This window comes from Borostomias antarcticus, assembly GCF_949987555.1.
Source record: "Borostomias antarcticus genome assembly, chromosome: 10".
Taxonomy (NCBI): Eukaryota; Metazoa; Chordata; class Actinopteri; order Stomiiformes; family Stomiidae; genus Borostomias; species Borostomias antarcticus.
The window spans coordinates 24623975-24630512 of record NC_140243.1 but is presented as its reverse complement, the minus strand read 5'-3'; positions in this window follow the sequence as shown (position 1 = coordinate 24630512).

Here is a 6538-nt window from a genome sequence, read left to right as displayed (position 1 = left end):
CAGGCCAGGCACAGAGATAGACAAGTTGACACATAGCAGGCAGACAGAAAGGGAGATATAGATAGTGTAATGCATAATCCGGTTATCCTCCATACTTCCATCACTCTCTGTTGCCATGTGACGGAGACAGGGTCCGCTCCGCTCCGGAGAGCTGCTGGAGGACGAGGCGCTTTGAGTGGAGACGCGTTTCCATCCGTGTTGGACCAGCGTGTGGACCAAGGCTGACAACCATCATCAGAGAGCTATTTTGGGAACTGCTGCCTCCCTTCCATTCCCCTACCTCTCTCTACATGAAACCCCCTGCTTCCTCCCTGCCTCCTCCCTCTCCTGGACATTTTATGTTGAGTTAGGTCTACTGTTTTCATTTCATTCTTTATTTTTCTGCCTCTCTCTATCCCCTTGTCCATCTCTCTCTCTCTCTCTCTCTCTCTGTGTTAAGCAGGTCAGGCTGCAGCTACTCTGTTCTCTCACTAGGGCTGGGTATCATCCCTGTTCACTCACTAGGGCTGGGTATCATCCCCGATTTCCCAAAACGATGTGATTCAGATTCACCAGGTCCCGATACGATCTGATTTCCAATTCAATATCGATTCGGTTAAGGAATATTATAGTTACAACACAAATCACTAATTTTGCTTGGATATGAAAGAGATTCTCAGAGAACAAATGCTGTAAATTGTACAACGAACCCTCTAGCCTGGAGCATTATTATGACCACGATATTAATGGTTACAGTACGAATTAACCCCAAAGCCGTTACATTAATGTACTTTATATTTAACATGACCAACACACTACAGCAGTCAACTCAATAGTGCAAGTTGTGCAACTCTACAGACACTCTAGTCAGTGGAAGACATGGGAACATAGGGAGTGGGTACTTCTCTATCTCTCTCTCTCTCTCTCTCTCACATGGTTTAGATGGAGACCAGAGCAGCAGCATCAGAAAAGACAGAGAGACAGAGAGAGAGAGAGAGAGAGAGAGAGAGAGAGAGAGAGACAGAGAGGGGAAAGGAGGTTTTCTTGTAGTTTGCCTGGTTGCTCCTGGCAACAGAAGGCTAGCGAGTAGAACTGTGAGATTGTGCTTCACAGAGGCTTCCTCTTAACTACGGCTAAACCTTAAATATCCTACTAACCCTACGGCTAAACCTTACCCAAATATCCTACTAACCCTACCTACCTAGGTCACAGTTGCCTGGGTAGGTACCGACCTCTGAATCCGCCCACTCCACCGAGTTGATTGATTCTGGTCTGGCATCATGACATGAAACAGCAGTTTCTCGGTTTAAAAATGATCGGTCCAATGAGCGCTGTGTGGGGACTAACGATTAGCCAATCAGTGCCACGGGCGGGACTAGCGCCATTATCAAGGACACATTGGTCTCTAGTGAGTGGTTAGGGACAATCAAATCCCCCTCCTCCATGGAAATTGGTTAGAGAGGAGAGAATATCAGACTGAAGATGGAAATTGACAATTCTGTCGGATATCACGCGAGGGTCACAGAGCCCATCACGTCAACTGCCCAGTCCATCCTAGCCTGTCCTAGTCCCCCCAACCCTCGACCCAACACACATCTATAACCCCAACCCCAGTCCAGCCTCCAGTCCTCCATGTCCCCAGCCCAGCTAAGCCCCCAAGCCCAGCCTCAACCCAGCAGCCACAAACAAACCCGGTTCACATGCCTGGCCCCATCCTCGGACCCGCAGCCCTTGAATTACAGCTCCAGTCTTCCAGCCCCTGGCCCCACCCACCCCCAGACAAGTCCTCAGGCCCTAACGGGAACCTAGGCTTTAACCAACACTTCCTGCTGGCCGAGAAAATAAAACAGACAAATACATGATCCGGCGAGGGTGGGGATCTAGATAAAGGACCGGTCACAGACAGAGGACAATGGCACCGCACAAACGTGGTCTGGTCTGTGGCTACAGGTGCTGCAGCCCACTATACAGGCCTGGTTAGTCAGCTGAGCTAACGCCCACGTGAAGGAAGGATAGAGGGATGGACGGATGCATCTCTGGAGGTTTCAGACAGGGAGGAGTGGAGGACCCACGGGTGAGGAGCAGGCGACCAACAGCACAGCCCACCTGACCTGGAGGAAGGTTGAGTGGGTGGAGGTCGACCGAGCCTCCACGGCTGGAGGAAGGACTGGAAGAGGTGCCCTGCTGGGGGTGGTGGAGTCGTGGCCGGGGCCGGGGTGGGGTCACACGGTCAGGGGACTGACTGGCGGACTGGTCGGGAGACTTCTGCCCGCTGGGAGACGGCCCCCGCCGGCCGTAAGAGGGGAGAGGAGAGCAGACTCCACCCGCACCGCTACGGAGCAGCGGCAGGGTGAGTCAGGCTGTGGGCCGGGCCTTCCTCTCCTCTCCGGCGTCCTCCCTCTCCCTCTCCCTTCCGTACCAGCCCAGACACAGCCGGTGCCGTAAATCAGCCCTGCCGCCGCTTGGCGCGGGGGCGTTGGGTGAACTTGTGAATAGGTGGATGCCCCCCCCCCCACCCCACCCCTGGCCATGACACTGAGGAGTAGTAAATCAATAGCTGAATGGGGAAGACCCCTCCCGTGGTCTCTAAGACACAGACTAACAAGCCATCTGCTGGCAGGATAAGGTAAACAGAGGCAGGTAAACTGGCAGTGAAAGTCCACAAAAAGGTAGCAGGGTTATAGTTGGATTTGGCAGAAATCTTCATGTTTATCAGAGACAACCTGTGTATCCATGAGGCACCTTCATCATGGTCATTGCTATCAGCATCAACGGCCACTACAAACAGCCTGCTTCAGAAGCTCTTCTCGACACACACACACACACACACACACACACACACACACACACACACACACACACACACACACATGCCAACAACGGTATAACTTTTCACACTTGTCGACCATTAGAAGTGACACACTTTTTGACTCTACCATGCTTCATCACTACATCATGAAGAGACCCCGACTGGGAAATACTTCTCTAAAACTACAAAATAAATACACACACTTAAAGACAGGTATAATCCCACGCGGCAGATAGAAGAACCACGGTACTGCTAAGGGGTCACTCCCAGCAGCAGCGGCTGAGGTCCAGTACCGGCCCGGTACAATGAAGTCAGTCAGCCCAGTCAGGCCCATGTGTCACTCTGCTACAGGACCTGCTACCCCACAACCAGAGGAAGCCCGTTCAAGAGACCAGAGCTGACCACAGGTCTTCTTCTCTCAAAATCACAGAGTGAGAAGAGAAGAGGAGTGCAGAGCAAAGCATGAACTACTATGAAAAGCCAAATAGCCAATGCATGCGGTGAGGGGATGTAACAAAGGAACATCTATGGGCAACTAGGCTCGAGAACCATTGGTTCTCAAGGGCCTTAGGCTACTTACTATAGGAACATCTCTACAAATAATTGACTTAAAATGAATCAATTCAATATTCAGTACTGCTGACAGACACACCTTCTGAATGAACTGTTCACAATGACCGTCTCCGTTCGTGACATTGACTAAACCCATGGTTTTCCTATGGCCGATACCCCACCCCATACATGCCATACACCCATACAGGCCAAATCCTACCAGCTCCATCCCTGGGGTCCAGTTGTGACCGGCTGTTGGGAGATGCTACACTGAAACAGAGAATGACTCTGTGGCTTGAAGACAATGTCAGCGACAAGAACCAAACCTTTCACCTAAAAACGAACATGGACTGATTCCCAGCAGGGTAGGGCTTATAAACACTAATAAAACAGTGGATGGGGAGAGAGGGCTGTATCCTGATAAAAAAAGAATACACATTTAGATGGCGTATAGCCTCGATCATATCCATGTTGTAATGAATGTTTAAGGAGGAGGTTGGCGACTGCGGTACAGCGGTGGCAGCATCAGGCTTGGTGCTGAGGGAGTGAATCCATTTTGAACCGGCGTTTCTACTTCAGCACCACAGCAAAAGGATCGCGCAGTACGCTAGATGGAAATGAAGGGTGTAGCTGGTACACATTCATCCTGGGGATGACTTTGCGACAAAGGTTATTCAAAATGGGGGGGAAAAAACATTCCTCTAACATCTTCACAATCACAGGCTCCCGTCTAAGTTATTTCATCAGAATATGCCGCACGCCCCTGTCGATTCACACGCGTGTGTGCAAGGATGGTAAGGGAGGGACGAGACTAATGTCACCCCTCATAACGTAGACACCTAGGAAAAATCGCTCGGTCATGACATGATCAAATCCAGCGGTTTTACCTCCGAAATCACCCGTCAACCACATCTGTCAGCTACAGTAGTCAAATCGCTTATTCACTCTCCCCATCACGAAACATAAAAACGCAGTGGCCGGCGATGCGGTGGCTTTTAACCATCCGTCCTCTTCACAGATTTGCATTAACGAGATTGCAGATAAAATCATGGCCGGGTTGTGATGAAAGATGGCCTGTATCTTTCCATAACTGCATTTTCATTAACTAAAGACATCGGAATGGATTCAGAAACTAAGATCTCCTAGCCATATAAGTCTGTGATAAGACATGATGATCATGGATGTAGCCATAGCCATTACGCCTTGCTACGTACCATCAGGTAGCCGCTACTGCAAAGATGCTCATCCTACTTCATGGTACATCACAGCTGTTAATGTCATTTCTAAATGGAGAGGTGTAGCAGGGGCAGAGACAGCAGTGTGATATTGAGCTGTAACGTGAACACAACCAATGCCTTCAGATTCGCAGTCCTCCATCACATCATCACTCACAGCAAAGACATCCTGCACCCTGGCTATGATTCTGATTTACTGTTTAACTTAAATAGATACATCTTAGCATCATTTTGTGGAGTTTATATGATTGTGTGATGTGAAAGCAGATGAATAATGTGAGCTGCAAGCCGCATTTGATGATTCCCCCTCCCCTCAGTGAGTGGCCTGTCCCCTCCAGAGCTAGCTAGCACCACAGCGATGCGATGGAGAGCCCTGCCTCAGCCAGGATGGGAGGGATGCTGCTAGCTAGCATGAACACCGTCAGTCTGGCATGGTTTTCCTCAAAAAGGTGACGAAACACACACACGGCGATGGGTAACAAAAAATACATGTATAAAACAAACTAATATCACGAATTTCTCAACCCCGTCCCTCTCACTTACCTCAGGCGGCGGTTGAAATCCAGCTTCCCGGAGCAGCCATTAGGAATCCCTCTCTCCCTCCGTCCGTCCCAACCTCCACCGCAGCTACCGGGCAGACTAGCCGGTCAACCTATCCCCCCTCCCCCAGACGACCACCTCTCTGCTGGGTGAGGTATCCTGGAAACGAGGGCAGGGTCGTTTTTAGCAGTAAATTCCCGACGAGACTCGTGTATTCAGTGAGGTCTCCAAAGCGCAGTCCGACCCCAACGCGCACGACCAACCAACCAACCCCGCGGTCCGCCCGGTGCCTTGACTTGCAAGCTGGTTTATTTCAGCAGTTGGCGGATAAAAGACGTGATAACGCGTTGGGCAGCATCGAGATGCCTGGATGTCACCGAGAAACTCCTGGGTCTTCTTCTGATGTCCCTGTTCCCGGTGGTTCTTCTGGGTTCTTGTGTGGTCTCGTCTCTTCGCTGTTCGAGGAACCCGTTCACAGCTAGCCTGACTAGCCAGCGTGTTAAGTGTTGCTTGGCTAGTACGATGTCAGGGGGTACAGGGATGAGAAGAGTGTAAAAAAAAAGAAACAATCAAAACAATATTGGGGTTTTTCCGTCGCACCGCTATAACTAGCGATGTGCATTCGCAAGGGACCCCCCCTCTCTGCCCGTTAATCACGGGCTCAGTCCCAAACCAGCCTCTGCTCCCTACCCGCAATCACGCTGTGCAGACCTGAGAGAGTGGGACTGGTGTAAGCCGCAGTGTGTCAGATACGGCAACCTATCCTGGTTGGCTGGCTGGAATTGCCTCCATGTTGTTCTTACCTATCCACTCCATCTAGATCTCGACAAGTGCATGTAGGAGATAGGGTTTAGGGACTGATGTTAGTCACACCAACACTAGCTCACTCTCGCCTGTGACAGAGGGATCTGCACTCTGCACGAAAAGCGCGCCCCCGACACACATGCACGTTCCCGCGACTTGGAAAGATATTTCCCCCACAAAATGGCCGCCTAAACAAACCCGCTACGATCACCTGTCAGATGTCAAAATGTACAACAACCTAGCTATGTGATGCAAAGTTATAACAACACACAGTGAACGGTCATATAAGCATTGTTCGGGATTTATGTATCCTGCGTAGCCGTTTGAAGTTAAAACGAAGACAGCTCGTAGAAGTTGTCATTAATTACCATCCCCAAGCGACTGAAGCACTGCCAAGTCTTATCTCTTTCTGGCTCAATATTTTTTTCGTCCTATGTATTACCTAAAAGTCGATTATAAGACAAGTGGAATTCTATACTGGACATGCAACTAAAGATACCAAGCGGGTTTACGAAGGAAGTCCCAGGCTCTCTATGCAATGTGTTCATGATCTGCTCAACGCGTATAACACTGTACCCCAAAAACTTGCCAGACCAATTTGTACTAAAATGGCGGTAGA